Source organism: Phacochoerus africanus, chromosome 3 (assembly GCF_016906955.1).
Source record: "Phacochoerus africanus isolate WHEZ1 chromosome 3, ROS_Pafr_v1, whole genome shotgun sequence".
Taxonomy (NCBI): Eukaryota; Metazoa; Chordata; class Mammalia; order Artiodactyla; family Suidae; genus Phacochoerus; species Phacochoerus africanus.
The window spans coordinates 50,442,230-50,459,249 of NC_062546.1; the positions used below are offsets into that span (position 1 = coordinate 50,442,230).

General features: G+C 40.7%; 1 protein-coding gene across 1 annotated transcript in view; it reads right to left on the reverse strand.

Annotated features, from left to right (window-relative positions):
• The window catches only part of PSD3 (pleckstrin and Sec7 domain containing 3), a 441,162-nt gene that overhangs the window by 36,777 nt on the left and 387,365 nt on the right, over positions 1-17,020 (reverse strand). The window lies entirely within an intron of this gene.

A 17,020-nucleotide genomic window follows, 5' to 3' on the forward strand; every position in this document is an offset into this window, starting at 1 on the left:
TGCTACTTCGTAAATGTCATAAAAACATCCTGTTCTTTGAAAAGTTTGCTCAGAATGAGAAAATACACACTGACTAAAAGGATGCCTTTTAAAAAGCTGATATATAATAATTAAGGTAAAGAGCTGAGGAAGGTCAAAGACATCATATCTGTCACACCACACGAATTTTATAGTGATTTGAAGCTAGGTCTAATAGGTGATTCAGCCTCAGGTGCAAATGGACAAATGCAAAAGCTTCCAGACATTCATCAGCAGAATTAGACTGATGGTGAAAACCATGCTATTGTGCTCTCTGCTCCAACACACTACATTTTCCTGCTATTTTTTTATTGAGTAAAATAAAATGATTTCTCTAGCTGTTCTCTGAAAGAGGAAAATCAGTTCAATATTAAATCAGGAGACATTTTAGCTCTATTATCATAAATGGGAAAAATAAGTAAAATTACATAAAAAGAAGGGTGCCATGGATAGGTGCCATTTTATCTTTGGGCATGATCCATGCATAATTCACACAATTTATAAAGGTTCTTTTGTATGGCTTCTCTCCACACATAACTAAAAAAAAAATCCCAACTAGAGGATTAATAGGATTTTAAAACAAATTTGTCCATTATTATTATTATTAACTAGAAGATTAATAAGAATTTTTTTTAAAAATTTGATTCTATTCTTCTTCTTCTTATATCTAGTAGTTTCCCTGGGTCTCCAAGAATAGAAAAGACCTGAAAACCAATGTAAATACAGCAGACATCATAAACTGTCATAGGAGATGTTTTCTAGTGTTTAAGTCCCTTTCTTCCCCCTTCCCTGTATTTTATCAGACACGATGCTAAATAGCCTTGCACTTCTGTAAAGCGCACACACACACACACACACACACACACCACTCTCTCTCTCTCTCTCTCTCTCTATCTATCTCTCTCCTCACCTTCCAATTTAGCAGGGAAAGCCTAAAGAAAGACATTGTTTATTCTATTACCACAGTCTGGTTTTATACATTTTTCAAAGAAATAATTACACTCTCCCATACCACCTCCCTCCCCTCCTGCCAGTAGCCCCTCACACATCAAGCTATTCAGAGGTACTCTTGCCATCAATTCACAATGAGTCAGAAATAAACAGCAGCTGCTGATCCTTCGTGGCCACTGTCACTGACAGTGCTGAGAGACAGAGGGGAGACCCCACAGTAAACGCCAACTGCAACATGAAGATTACACAGCTTACAGTATGAAATGATAAAACTACTACTTTAAAACTGCGACAACTGTATTAAGCCTCGGAAATTAAGAACTGTTGACAATAACAATTTTCTGGAGAAGTACGATGAATCTTTAAAGAATTAAGGATTTTTAAAAAATCTTAAAATAAATACATTTTACCCAAATCTGTTCTTCTACAATTCCCATTAGTGCATAAAGCTGTAATCTAGTTACATTTGGGGGTCTTGATTTTCTAAGTGGGATTTTTTTTTAATGATTTAGGATTCCAAAAATTCACAAACCTCCTTCCAGGGGAGCTGTTATTCAAGTGAGAGTATCAACCAGAGGCAGCATTAGGAGACCCCCTCCAGCCCTGTAATTATGCTGGAACATGGCCCTGCACAGCCAGCCATGTGCCCAGGGGGAGATGTGGATCCGAGGGAGTTGAATGATGGGGGTAAAGGACCAGGGCCACCAGAGTTTGCAGGCCACATCCATTTCCACACACGGGCTGCTATCTGAATGCACAGAGATGAGCCGAGAAACTTGCTTGCACTGTTTGTTCATATTCTAGGTCCATAATTTGGGCCTTTATTTTAATTCCTTCTCACTGGTTTCTTTTGGTTAATTTTTTTGTTGTTTAAATTTAAAATGATTAGTTGTTTAATTTTTCACATTTCTTTTTTAATTGAGAGATTTAAGGCCATTTTTCCTCTGAGTACACGTGTTTGGGGATGAAGAGTGTTTTTTCATGGTTCTCCAGATAATTTGTAGTTTTCTTTCTCTCACTTTGATCTTAGTCATGTCAAAGAATTTCTCACATTTAAAGCACCTCAAGTTTTAGCTATTCATCATTATATATTTCTAATTTTATTGGCTTGTGACCAGAGAATGTGGTCTGTAAGAACTATTCTATTTTATTTTATTTTATTTATTTTTGTGTGTCCCTTTTAGGGCCACACCCACAGCATATGGAGGTTCCCAGGCTAGGGGTTGAATCAGAGCTACAGCTGCTGGCCTACACCACAGCCACACCAACACCAGATCCAAGCCGTGTCTGCAAACTACACCACAGCTCACAGCAACACTGGATCCTTTAACCCACTGATCGAGGCCAGGGATTGAACCCTCAGCCTCATGGTTCCTAGTCGGATTTGTTTACCACTGCGCCAGGACAGTAATTCCTCTATTTTATTTATTTAAAATCTGTTGAGGTTTTCCTACTACTTGTTTGATGTTTGTTATTGTTCCATGGACATAAAAAGTTACTCTCTGAGGGATGATTGTACATTTATATTCAAGCTTATTGATTCAGTTCCTCTGTTCTTACAGTATTTTTTTCTACCATGTTCTTTTTGCTATTTATTATTTTAATGTGTTCTTTATCCTGGTTTAGCGCTTAGTTACGTCAGATGGTAACTTAAAAGGCTCTCTTCTCCACCAAAATGCTATATTTTTTTATATCAAGACTTGTAAATAGTTTCATTTCCTTCCCTACCCTTCCCAGTAACCCTAAATTTTGCTGAAATAGTTTATTTAGCATGTTTTATTCTGCAGTATGATTAAAATTGTCATATATTCTCTGTTTCAGGAAATTGTGCACTTATATCTCACATTCCCTGAGCCTCTCCTTATCCTTTGGATTTAATTGAGCCCAGGAGGCCTCTTTCTCACCCCTGTTATCTTTTCTCCCTGCATTCATTTTCCCTAGGTGAGTGAGGCCCTCCCTTTCTCTGACAGGTGGTGAACCGGGCATCAAGCTTCCGGCTGGGTCCTTTTACACTCTGTCATCCGCAGACACTGTTGGGCACTCTAGCTTCCAGTTTTACAAAAGTCCAACACCAGTCTGATACTTTTTTCCTTTTTTTATATTTTCTGTTAGGAATCTCCTACAGGTTTCTTTTTATCCTTAGAATTCAGGCATTTTTGCTAGGCTAGGCCCTAACATTCCCATCCATCTGGTCTGGAGCTAAAAAAAAAACAATCCCACCCCAATTCCCCCCATGTGATCATTCACTCGTACTGCTAACTGTAGATCATCAATGCAGCTGCGCAGATTGCGCCACCCAGATTTATGTCTCCAGCTATGGCTGCATCCTGTGCCAACAGACGGTGCTTTCACTTGTCCACGGCAATCGCTCTGTTCCATTTTGCCAAATGCCCACCCAGCTCTTCAATACTCCTACCCCATGACAATGGTGGTTAAGAGCACAGGTGCCTGGTGAAAAATCAGCTGATGATGTTAGAGGGATTCCCTTGTATGCTATTTGTTGCCTTTCCCTAGTTGCTTTTAACATTCTTTCTTTGCCTTTAGTTTTTGTCAGTTTAATTAATATGTGTCTCAGTGTATTCCTCCTCAGGTTTATGCTATATGGGACCCTCCATGATTCCTGTATTTGAGTGTCTCCTTTCTCAATTTAGGGAAGTTTTCAGTTTTAATTTCTTAAAATATTTTTTCAAGAATCACCAAAGGCATTTTTTTAACACAACTAGAGCAAAAAATTTCAATTTTTTTATGGAAATACGAAAGACCCTGAATAGGTGAAAGACCCTGAGTAGGCAAAGCAATCCTGAGAAAGAAAAACAGAGCTGGAGGAATCAGGGTTCCTGCCTTCAGACTATACTACAAAGCTACAATCATCAAAAAAGTATGGTACTGGCTCACAAACAGAAACAGATCAATGGAATAGGATCAAAAGCCCAGAAATAAACCCAATATGACAAAGGAGGCAAGGGTATATAATGGAAAAAAGACAGCATGTTCAGTAAGTGGTGCTGGGAAACCTGGACAGCTACATGTAAAAGAACGAAATTAAAGCTCTCTAATACCATACAGAAAAATAAACTTAAAATGGACCAAAGACTTAAACATAAGGCTGGATACTATAAAATTCCTAAAGGAAAACAAGCAGGACACTCTTTGATATAAACTGTAGCAATATCCTTTTTGATCCATCTCTTAGAGTAATGAAAGTAAAAACAAAAACAAACAAATGGGATCTAATTAACTTTAAAAGTTTTGCATAGCAGCGTAAAGCATAAGAAAATGAAAAGACAATCTACAGAATGGGAGAAAATCTTTGCAAAGGAAGCAATTGACAGGGGATTAATTTCCAAAATATACAAACATCTCATGCATCTCATCTTTATATATATATAAAGATCTTTATATATATATATATGTATATATACGAAAAAACAACCCAATTAAAAATGGGCAGAAGATCTAAATAGACAGTTCTCCAAAGAAGACAGACAGATGGCCAAAAAGTACATGAAAAGATGCTCAACATCACTAATTATTAGGGAAATAGAAATCAAACTACAATGGGGTATCACTTCACACCAGTGAGAATGGTCATCATCAAAAAGTAAGAACTTTTACTCTCTTGCAATTGTGCCTCAGACTTCCACCTGCTAAATTGCCCAGATGATCTTCTAGATTCTACATGTTTATCGTTGGTTTATTCGTGTGCTTTCTGTATTTAAAACTTTGGCTGTATTAATAAGCAAATGCAAGGTTTATAAATTTAGCTAATAGTAGTTTACAGACAATTCAAATGATTATGATTTTATTTGGTTTAACTGAACTGTACTAGTTCATTTTGCAAGGAAATAATGCTGCAGACAAATGTAAATAAAGCTTCTAAGTCAAGCATCAAGTGGTGTTTGTTAGAAATAAATTAGAATTTTTAAGCTCTAGAAAAAAAAAGTCTACAATCAGGAGTTCCTGTTGTGGCACAGTGGTTAACGAATCCGACTAGGAGCCATGAGGTTATGCGTTCAATCCCTGGCCTTGTTCAGTGGTTTAAGGATCTGGTGTTGCCGTGAGTTGTGGTGTAGGTCGAAGACGTGACTCAGATCTGGCATTGTTGTGGCTCTGGCATAGGCTGGCAGTAACAGCTCCGATTAGACCCCTAGCCTGGAAACCTCCATATTCTATGGGTGTAGCTCTAAAAAGACAAAAGACAAAAAAAAAAGAAAGAAAAAAAAAGTCTACAAACAATAAATGTTGGAGAGGATGTCGAGAAAAGGGAACCCTCCTACACAGTTGGTGGGCATGTAAGTAGGTTTGACCGCTATGGAGAACAGGATGAAAACTAAATATAAAATTACCGTATGATCCAGCAATCCTACACCTGGGCATGTATCTGGAGAAAACTCTTAATTCAAAAAGATACATGTACCTCAACATTCACAATTTATAATAGCCAAGACATGGAAGCAACCTACATGTCCACTGACCGAAGACTGGATAAAGAAAATGTGGTACAAACACACAATGGAATACTACTTAGCCATTAAAAAAAGAATGAAATAATGACATTTGCACCAACATGGATGGAACTAGAGATTCCCATACTAAGTGAAATCAGAGAGACAAAAAAAACATATGGTATCATTTATACATGGAATTTAAACAAGGGTACAAGTGAACTTATTTACAAAACAAAAACAAAAACAAAAAACCAGATTCACAGACTTTGAAAACAAACATAGGGTTACCAAAGGTGACAGGGGTTGGGAGAGGTGGGTGGATGAACTAGGGTTTTGGGTTTGGAAAATGCACACTCTTATGTATGGAATGGATATCAACAGGGACCTGCTGTATAGCACAGGAAATCTATTCCTGTGATAACCAATATGGGAATGGATATGTGCATATATATGGTTGAATTATTTGCTGTACAGCAAAAATTAACACAACATTGTAAATCAACTATATTTCGATAAAATTAAAGTAGTTCCCATTGTGGCTCAGTGGTTAACGAATCCGACTAGGAATCATGAGGTTGCGGGTTCGATGCCTAGCCTCGCTCAGTGGGTTAAGGATCTGGCATTGCCGTGAGCTGTAGTGTAGGTCGCAGACGTGGGTTGGATCCCGCGTTGCTGTGGCTGTGGTATAGGCCAGTGGCTACAGCTCCTATTAGACCCCTAGCCTTGGAACCTCCATATGCTGTGGGTTGGCCCTAGAAAAGACAAAAAATAAAAAATAAAAAATAAAAACAAAGTGCATAGGTGCCTGGAATTAGCATCACCTCTTCAAATGTCTAGTTCTGAAATGGTACTTTCCATGACCTTAGAGAGGTTAATTAAACTCATTAAACTTCATATTCTTTGATTGAAAAGTAGTGATGATACCTTCTTCAAAGAGTTTAGGATGAAATTGAGATACTTTAAAAAAAAACTCTTAATAATGTTCAAAGCACATAGTAAGCACGTAGATTAATAATTTTAATAATTTCTAATAATTTTTGGAAGCATATAAAGTCAAACCTGTAAATATCAAATTTTCTGCTTACATACTCTATAAACACATATTTTGTGACCACTTTTATCTTCTTTTTTCCTTTTCCAGACGAATCCTGCTCAAGGCTAATCCCATACTCTAGATCAACCTCCATTAACCTTTCCAAGATCTTATTTCACTGGTTGTTATCTTTCCACTACACTTTAAATCTTTCTTTATCTACGAGCTTCTTCCCCACAACACTCTCAAGGTTTCTCTTATAAGATTAAATAGTCCCTCCCAAACATTGCTTTCTGCTTCAGCTGTCACCTTCTCTTTTCTTTTATACGTAATGAGTCACCTTCTCTTTTCTTTTATACGTAATGAGTTAGGAGTACACATTAACTATTTTTATACATTAATTTCCAGTTTACCCTTTAACCCACTGAAACCTGGAGTCCATTTCTATACTTAATTGAAACTGCTCTTGTAAAGGATGACAGTGACCTCCTAACTGGAAAATTTAATAGATTCTTTCTTATCTTACAGGAGTTCTTATCTTACAGCATCCTAGGGTGTAAAACATATTTTTGAAATTCGTCCTCGGCTTCTTGTACAATTCTCTCCTGGTTTCTTTTCCACCTCTCTGACCATGGTTTTTGAAGAGAACTCTATTCCAAGGGAGTTTCCCAAATTCTAAGCTATCTAACACTGGAAGGAAAATACTGCACAGGACAGATATGGAAGACAAGATCTATTTAATTAGGGTGAAATCAGAGTCTAGAAATTCTCTAGCATGGGCTTCCACTCTTTTAGTTGATAGTAATATAATTTTATCATTAAAGAAGGTTAAAATACAAACAAAATGTGTTTGTCATTCTGAATTCCTACTTGGAAATGTAGCTCCAAGTCCATTTAAAACATGAGCAAAACCCAGAGTACACTGGAAAAATTAGGGTTGACAATTGAATAAAAATAAATGACTCTGTCCTACCGAATTCATTCTGACATCTTTATTTTTCACTACTTATAGCTGAAGATGGTGTTTAAATGATGGTACTGGGAAGGAAGAAATAAGAGATAAATTATCATAATCAAACCATTTCAAACCTAAGATTCTTGGCTGTGCAAACTAAACAAGAAAAGAGAGCAAGATAAATTCAATCAAGAAATTTTCTATAAGAAAAGAAAATACTCTATGACACCTAATTACTATCTATTTTCTCAAACAAACAAAGGGTAAAAATGATGCCTAAAAATAAGTTCCTCTGTATCCACTGCAATCTATGTCTTTTTATCTAGGATGATTCATCAGAGCACTCCACCACCCTAACAAGCTCTGAGAATGGGATTTCACAGTGCTATTCATTTTCAATTCATTTACAGCATAAAGTAAAAAGCTTTCCTCTTCTTTTTTAAGAAGCTTATTAATTAAATGTCTTGTGAAGTTGGATCCTAATGCACCAACAAAAAGATCATCTACATATGTACAAATACTTGGTTGATATCAGGTCTGACAACTTGTACCTTCCGGTGGATGTAAAAGTCCAGTTTGGAAAGTGACCAAATCTCAATTGAAATTCATCAACATCATTTGAAAAATGCTGAGATTCCAGTCTTCAAAGTAGCATTTATTCTGTGCCTTATTAAACAGGTACAATTTCTATACCTAATTAAAACAATTTAAAATAAAGTAAAAACACTCTTGATTTCCACTGAGAGAATACAGATGGGATATCTGAGGACATCCTTATGAAGTTACAAGGATATTAGTAAAAAGGTCACCAATCAAAGTAAACTGGATCTAATACTGTCTATTGATTCTTGATTTTTTTAAAAAAGCATTAAAAGCATTTTTCATAATTTGATGATTATCTTTTTAAAAATTCTGAGTATTTCTGGTTAGATATCTTTCTAAAAATCACTTGGCTTCATTTTTCTTTATCAGGGAGCTGGAAAATACTGTATTTTCATAAATATGGGAGCAAGGCATAATAGGAAATCAAACAAAGCCATATTTTGGCTCAGCACTCACATAATCATATATCTGAAAATCACTTATTCACAGAACCTTAAAGCTGCAAGGAGCCTCAAGGATCATTTCAACTAATTTTCTCATGTTAGGGAAGCAATTTTAAAGTTTGCAAAACATGTCCTATATTACTGTAAGGAGAATTAAGAAAGAATAATAAGCAAGTCAAAGAATTCAAAATGTTTATAAGTCTGTTGGGTCAAGGCGGTCATGGTGTCATCTCCATGCCACGATGATGTGGATGTGTCACTGGTCGTGGGGACTTCTCATCAGCACAGGAACCCCCATGGTCCACACAGGGAGGGGTACAAACACAAACACACACAGTGGGACTTCAGGACCTGAAATGCTCTCCGTCAGGTCTGACTTCAGTGAGACCCAAGAAAATTTCTAGGATAAATCTAGTGAGTGAAGTTAAGGAAGTTAAGACCATCTTTTAATGATCATGCTGCTGACCTGGAAGAGGGCAGGTAACCACGGGCAGCCCCTTGATTAAGACCAGAGGACTCTTTTGACTCAGGATCTGAAGAAACCTGAGAGGTTTTGCCATTTTCAAGCAGAAAAGCACCCCCCCCCCCCCCCGCTTCCATTTCTCTAACTGACACAGTGATTGGAGTTTTGACTGGTGGGCAGTATCCCCTGTTCCCTCTCAGTCCGGGCCCAGGCAGTCTGTCAAAGGCTGCCCTTGTCACCATCTGTGACACTTCAAGTGTCTTCCCACCACCCACCCAGCACCACTCGTTTCAGGGCCCTGGACACCAGTGAGTGTCTAATTCATAGGCTTCCTGCCACAACCTTCACGTGGTTGGTGTGGGTATCGTATTTACTGCAAGGAAGTGAGGGAGGGAGACAGAGAGATGGAGGTGCTGTCTGGGGACCAGAGGACACCGGAAAAGAGGTCTGAGGTGGGGACTCTCTTAACACTCTAAGGTCTAGTAACTTGGAAGAAGCCACAAAACACCACAGTGCTTCTTCATGGGGGCGGGGGGGTGTGCAAAAAACTCATAGGAATATACCAGTTTCTGTCTGCTAGACTTCTGAATGAGAATTGTGTTTTTAATGCAGAAAGCTTCAGAGCAAGACCTATGTGTCTTAAACTCCAGAGACCTGGTGTTTCCAGCTGCAATGTCTTTTTATGAATTGATAGTTTTAAAAAATATGATTATGACCTAAATATCCTTCATACAATGGTTCCATTTCTCTGCTGGGCAGGTCATTTATCTAACTTATGATTAATGAAAACGGACTTGATCATCATTCTCCTAAGGGAATTCTCCTGGACTTTAAAAGCGAGGTAATGTTTTCTTTTGCATATTTTGCATTGTTTCAGAGAAGGAGTGAGGGGTCCACATGGCCTCTTTGGTGTGTGAGAGGGTGCAGAGCCAACAGTGACACACAAAGAAATAATAATGGCCTGACCTCACAGGAAAGCCTTCTGCTCTTGGCCACTCCTGGCCCTTGGTATTTGACTGTCAGCCCCAGCCTGCCCTCACCTGCTGCCAGCTAGACTTCACATGCTACAATAAACAAAAAACTCCCTTCCCAATCGGACTTTTAAAAACCCTTATAGGCAGATGGAATGAATCTCTTCTTCCAAGTAGGCCAAGGAAAGAGTAGAAGATTCTGCATCAAGGACAGAGTTCCCAGGATATTGTGACAGCAGACTTAATTTTTAGATAACAAACCAATTTTTCACATTGAAAGGCATGGGAAAGGCAAGTACATTCAGGTCTGAATAGTTGTTTTCTAAACTCTCAAGATAAAAGACATCAGAATATTCTCCAGAGCATGGTGTGGAGAACAGGATAATCAGCTAATTCACTGCCACATACCCACCATGCCGGCCATGCCACCTCCCTTAACCACTCCGTCAATCATCTGACAATTTGTTTTAAGGGTAACACAGTTCAGTTTTGCCACAACCAGACCTGTAACAAGAATACCATCATAAAGCTTAGCAAAACAGACTTTCAGGAGAAAGGCAGAGGCTGGCAGGGTCAGATGCAAAGCCAACGTTGAAAGCAACAGAGAACTTCTGAGGCTGTGTGACAGCAAAGGTTTGTCCAAGCATTTGGCCAGCAGATGACTCGCTCTCGGTTAACAAATGGATATAAAGCATTAGCTTTATTTCAGATGTTAATCTGAATGCTGGCAATGATGGATCTTTGTAAGCAAGAATTTAATCATTTTATCATCAATTCATAGCAATTTCAAAATTTTAAAGCATATATAAACTGTTATATTAAAATGATATGAGAGCCCTCTGCCATGCATGCTATGCATTCATTCCTACAATAATAATTATCCACTAGGTGGGCATATGTTTCTCAAACATGAGCTGCCTTGGCTCAGGGGCACTCCAAGTATTAGAAGCAAACAAGGACAGGAGCACATTCTTATTCAGCTGGAAAGCAAACAAAACCACTCACTCTACCACAAGATGCCCCACCATGCCTGCCCAAGAGAGTTCTAGAAACAGGGGTCAGTTATTTTACCCAAAGCTTTCCCCAATGCTCACCCATACACTTGGTTCATTTCAGGTCATTTCAGGTCACTAGCCATTCATCCACACTGTAAACCCAAGCTCTTCTCAGGGGTAGATGCCAAGTTTATTTCTCATACCTCCCAATGTGACATTTGTACATGGTTGTAACATTGCTATTGCAATTCTCTGCGGATTTTCTACTGGCTTGAAGGTTGGGGCAAAGGTGACTAATCATATCAAGTGAGGGGCCAGAAAGTGAACTGAAGTGGTCCTGAGGAAGGCTGCATATAACCTGGAGCATAAGACAAGAGCTCGCTTGCGATAATGTCAGAAACTGCCTGGGGAAAAGGACGAAAAAGAGGGACTGATTTTACTTGACTGAGAAATCAATATCAGGAAAGAAAAGAGATTCAGTAGAAGTGAGACAGACACTTGGGATCTGCTATTTGCAAAAGTCACAGAAGAGCGGGTGCAGGGAGATCAGAGTGGAGCCTCCAGAAGCAGCCGTCTACATGCCTGCCTGTGTCTAACTCATTCCATCCGCTTCCATTCCTCTGGAACTGCTTTATCAGTAACTTCCTTGTTGCCGGATTCAACTGTAACTTTCCAATTCCTGTCTTACTCAACCCTCTTAAAACAGGGAACACTTTCGCCTTCCCTGAAGTCTGTAGTGTGTCTCCCTCCCCCCCTTCCTCCCCCCCACTTCCTCCCTCCCTCTCCCCCTTCCCCCTCCCTCTCCCCCCTCCCCTCCTTCCTTCTCTCCCTCTCCCTCCTCCCTCTCTATTTCCCCCCCTCCCTCCCTCTCTCTTCCCCTGCTCTGGTCACACTGCAGCCCCCTTCTGTCCACTCCCCGCAGGGCAGGTATGAAGTGTCCCTGTCTCACAGGTCCTTCCCTCCTCCGTCTTCTCACTCCACCTGCTTTCATGACTTTTGGGGATGACTCTCCACATCTGTACTGAGACTCCCTCCTCAGCTTCAGATCTATAACTGTTAGACACACCCACTTATTATTCCACAGACATCTTGAGCTCAACACCTCAAACAACTGTCCAGTCGGACTGTGTTTCCGCCTTCCTGTGACCCCTGCCATGGTTCAAGCTGATCCCGTGTCTGTGTCGCTGACTGAATCTGCCCCCAATCCATTCTCCATCCTATAGCCAGACTGATATTTCTAAAACATAAATTATGTCATGCCCCATTGAAAGCCCTCTGACAGTTCCACTCCTCCTAGAAAAGGGCTCAGCCCCTCAACACAGTTCTCTAGCTCTTCCTAGTTTGCTCCACTGAATGCTCATCTTCCTGAACGTGCTGCGGATACTAGCAGCTGGGCATCCATGTGGTTCCTCCCTGTCTGAATCCTCCAAATGACAGACTTCTACTTGTCTTTACTTATTTATTTTTATTATAGTTGAGTTAAAATTTTGGGTCAATTTCTGCTGTACAGCAAAGTGATCCAGTTTTTTATATATACACACACACATTCTTTCTCTCGCATTATCGTCCATCATGTTCTAGCCCAAGAGATTAGATATAGTTCCCTGTGCTATAAAGCAGGACCTCAAGGCTTAAATGTAATAGTTTGCACCTTCCAGCCCCAAACTCCCAGTCCCCCCATCTCCCTCTTGGCAACCACAAGTCTGTTCTCCATGTCTGTGAGTCTGTTTCTGTTTTGTAGACAGGTTCATTTGTACCATATGATCCAGCAATCCCACTTCCTGGGCATCTATCCAGACAAAACTTTCATTCAAAAAGAAACAGTACACTATGTTCATAGCAGCACTAGTCCCAATAGCCAAGACATGGAATCAACGTAAATGCCCATCAACAGATGAATGGATTAAGAAGATATGGTACAGAGATACAATGGAATACTACTTAGCCATAAAAAGAATGAAACAATGCCATTTGCAGCAACATGGATGCAACTAGAGAATTTCATTCTAAGTAAAGTAAGTCAGGCAGAGAGGCAAATACCATAGGACATCACTTATATGTGGAATCTAGTTGTTTTTTAAAAATAGTTCAGATAGCACTTCCTTCATGAATTTTTCCCCTACAGTCCCTGCTCTCTTGAGGCTCAGTTAAAGTTAAGTGTCTTCCAAAGTGTTTCTGTATAGGTTTCCCTCTTTTTTTTTTTTTTTTTTTTGTCTTTTTAGGGCTGTACCTGTGGCACATGGAAGTTCCCAGGCTAGGGTAAAATTGGAGCTGCAGCTGTCGGCTTATGCCACAGCCCCAGCAACATGGGATCTGAGCCGTGTCTTCGACCTATACCACAGTACATGGGAATGCCGGATCCTTAACCCACTGAGCGAGGCCAGGGATCAAACCTGTATCCTCATGGATACTAGTCATGGTCGTTAACTGCTGAGGTGCAACGGAAACTCCCCAGGCTTCCCTCATTGTAGCACATATCACATTGCATTGATGGCTTTTTGTTGCCCTCTTCAGACAGAACATTCTCTTCCTTAGGGACTACATTTTGCTCACCATCATCTGCAGTGTACAGCATTCTGAAAACCTGGCACCACTACTGATGTGCTTCCTATCATAATAGGTCCTCTGTATCAGAAGGGTAATTTGTTAATCTAAGTCTAGCTTATATTACTTTTAAGTGCTAATCTGAGAATCATGAAAAGATTGGGATATTGCCATTTCCATGATTTTTCATGGTTCCTGGGAGCAATCAGGAAGAGCACCTTCCTGGATCTGGGTTACAAAATCTCCAAAGGCTGGTTAGACTAATTGCAGAAGATGGTTAGTGATAGTCCCATATCCAATAAGGAGAGGCTGGAGTCAGGGGAGTGCTCTGAGAAGGAGAGAGGGTAACCACTGCCCTGACCACAGCAGGAGGCTAAAGAGAAAGGAAGACTGTGGTGTTCTGTCTTCGTTTTAGCCCAAAGTTAGCTGAATCTGGTTGAGAAGGTAAAAGTTACAGAAAAACCTCTCCAAAATAACATTTTAAAAATTCTAATAGTTATAAAAGTCACACAATAGAGCTCTAGTGTTTATTTTTTTTAGGGCCATACCCATGGCATAATGAAGTTCCCAGGCTAGGGGTTGAATCAGAGCTGTAGTCACCAGCCTATGCCACAGCAACACCAGATCTGAGCTGCGTCTGTGACCTACACCACAGGTCACGACAACACCGGATCCTTAACCCACTGAGCGAGGCAAGGGATCAAACCCAAATCCTCATGGATACTAGATTTGTTTCCACTAAGCCATGATGGGAACTCCTGAGCTCTAGCGTTTATAAAAATATTCTAATGGAAACAAAATACTAGCCTGGCCACTACCACTCTTCCCAATCCTGAAGCCTCTGAGTCTCAGTGTCATAATTAAACAAAAAAAAAAAAAAAAAAAGAAGGGAATAATATCCTCCTATAAAGTTGTGGAGCTCATATATAAAAAGCATCCTTAAAACTACATCACACTAACAGATTCATCTTCCTTCTGGTGGCTGATCATTAAAGGAAGGTGGCTCCGTAAGTCTGACAGCCCTTTTCTGCCTTAGTGCCCTGAGATGCTCTGATCTGAGAGGGTTATTCTCTTAAACACCAGATACGAAGCAATGCTCTGCAAGGCTGTGTATATGTCTGGTGTGTGTGTGTGTGTGTGTGGGGGGTAATACAGGAACACTGCTCTTCAACGTCCCTTCCACCAGGTGAAGAGCAGCTCTTATGCTGCTTGCTCGTGTCCTGTTTCTGCCACGTGGAATGGGTGTAGAGTCCACGGCTTTTTTTTTCCCACAGAAGAGAGGAGGTAGTACCTCAGTCAGGTAGGTGGAACAAATGTCACATATATAACAAAAGCCCATGGGCCTGAGGGACAGAGGCACCTTCAATGTCCACGTCACATGCTAACTCCAGGACATGGGTCCTGCCCACCCGTCTCTGCATCAGTCCTGCAAGAGCTTATGGAGGCACTTGATGATCTCTGATCCGAGTGGAGAGAAAGGGTAGGAAGAATTACTTGCCCCTCAGTAGAGCTAGCAGGGACGGAAAGGGTAGGCATTTGGACGGTTGAGATGGTTGGGCCAAGTCTTAGGCATTTTTTTTATACAGGCGGCTGATGTGCGATTGTACAAAGGCAGGAAAAAACCCTGTCACTTTATTCCTTACAAGGTTGGCAGGAATCAGGAAAGGACCAAAAGGGAGAACATTCACTTCTGAGGAGTCATAAAGAGGGGAAGCAATATATATATCACTTGGAATTCCTGTCATGGCTTAGGGGTAACAAATCCAACTGGTATCCACGAGGACGCAGGTTTGATTCCTGGCCTCGAGCAGTGGGTTAAGCATCCAGCATTGCCGAGAGTTGTGGTAAAGGTCGAAGACTTGTCTCAGATCTGGCATTGCTGTGGCTGTAGTGTAGGCCAGCCGCTGTAGCTCCGATTTGACCCCTAGCCTGGAAACCTCCATATGCCGCAGGGCAGCCCTAAAAAGACAAAAAAAAAAAAAAAAAAGAATCATTCACCTATTGTATAGCAGGTGCCTTTCCACACATTTAAAACATTCTTGGAATTCTCTTGTGGCACAGCAGATTAAGGATCCAGTGCTGTCACTGCAGCAGCCTGGGTCACTCTGTGGCACAGGCTTCATCCGTGGTCTGGGAACTTTCACATGCCACAGGCGTGGCCAAAGAAAAAATTCTTTACATTAGACACAAGTTAGACACCTTCCTCCCCCCCGCATTTTACATTTGAACATACTGAGGCTCAGAGAGGAAAATCAACTGCTTCAAATCAGAGATCAGTGAAGTGTCAGACTGGAGTTTGACAGGGAATGTCTACTTCCAAAGTCCTACACTTTCAGGGCTTCCCCAAGAGACATATATTCCTAAGAGGATTTGAGGAAATTGAGCAGAGATCTCCAGCCTAATAAAGCTCTCACTTTGACATGAGGCTGCTGCTACTGTGTGTGGGTGTGTGGGTATGGGTATATGTGTGTCCATTCAGGGGGCACACTTCTTCGGTAAAATGGGCAGTTTATGCCATTGTGACACCATTTATTTCCATTTCATGATATACTAGTAATTTGAAATATAATTTTTCATCACATTTCTAGTGCTGGCTACCCTCCACTCATCCTGTGATCCAAATGTAAAAAGCTGTTCTGCCATTCTTTGAACATGCCAGTTCTCTCAGATCTGTTGTTTTCCAGTACGCCTTTTATTACCTGGCCCTCCTGGCACATGCCTGCTCACCCTTCAGCTATCAGTTTGAGGTGTTAATTCCTTGCAGGCTGATTAGGGGCCCTCTTCTGAAAGGCTTCTGTGCTCCTCAATTAGTTTATCCCAAGGTTGGTGAATGTTCGGTTTACCTGTTTCTCTCTTGCTTTGTGGCAGACTGTGCCTTAGTCACTGTTGGAAGCTCAGCATTTAGCAGAGCACCTGCCATGTGATGAGCTCTGAGGGGCTATATTGAGGACATCACCCCCAACTGCACAAACCCCCATGACCCTGCAATCATACCACTTACTTTTATGTAGCACTGGCCATCACAGCTGGAGGAACAGGACCCCAGCAGGCAAGGAGTTGCTGGCACTGGGGCATCAGAAGCCCTCTGAAGGGTACATGTTATGTGGGTATGGATCCTACACACACTCTAAATCAGAGGTAATTTAAAGGTAGCAGAGTCTAGGTACCAACTGCTGCTGCTTCTAGGAGGATGCTCAGTGCCCCAGAGCCCCTCGAAGCACATGTCTGGTGAGCAGCAGATAGCCTGCTCCCAACCTCACAGTCTTTGGTATTTCCTGAGGTAGAGGCCCCCAGGGACTTCATATTTGTACTGCCTCTCAGCCCTTTTTTTTTTTTTTTAATTTTACAAGTCAGGAAGAAACTAATTAAAACGCCAGAGTATGTATAGCCATATAAGAGCCTGGCTGGCTATGATGAAGCTTCCACTGATTGATGAGCTTGTCTCTAGATCTGTGCAGCGTTCTGGGAATAGATATTGGTTGATTACTATGTTGAGATTTCAAGCATTTGTCACATTTTGTTCAGCTCCTTCTTCTTTTCTTTTAAAGAGCACTGCCAATAGTAACAAGGGAGTGCAGACTGGACACAAAACACAG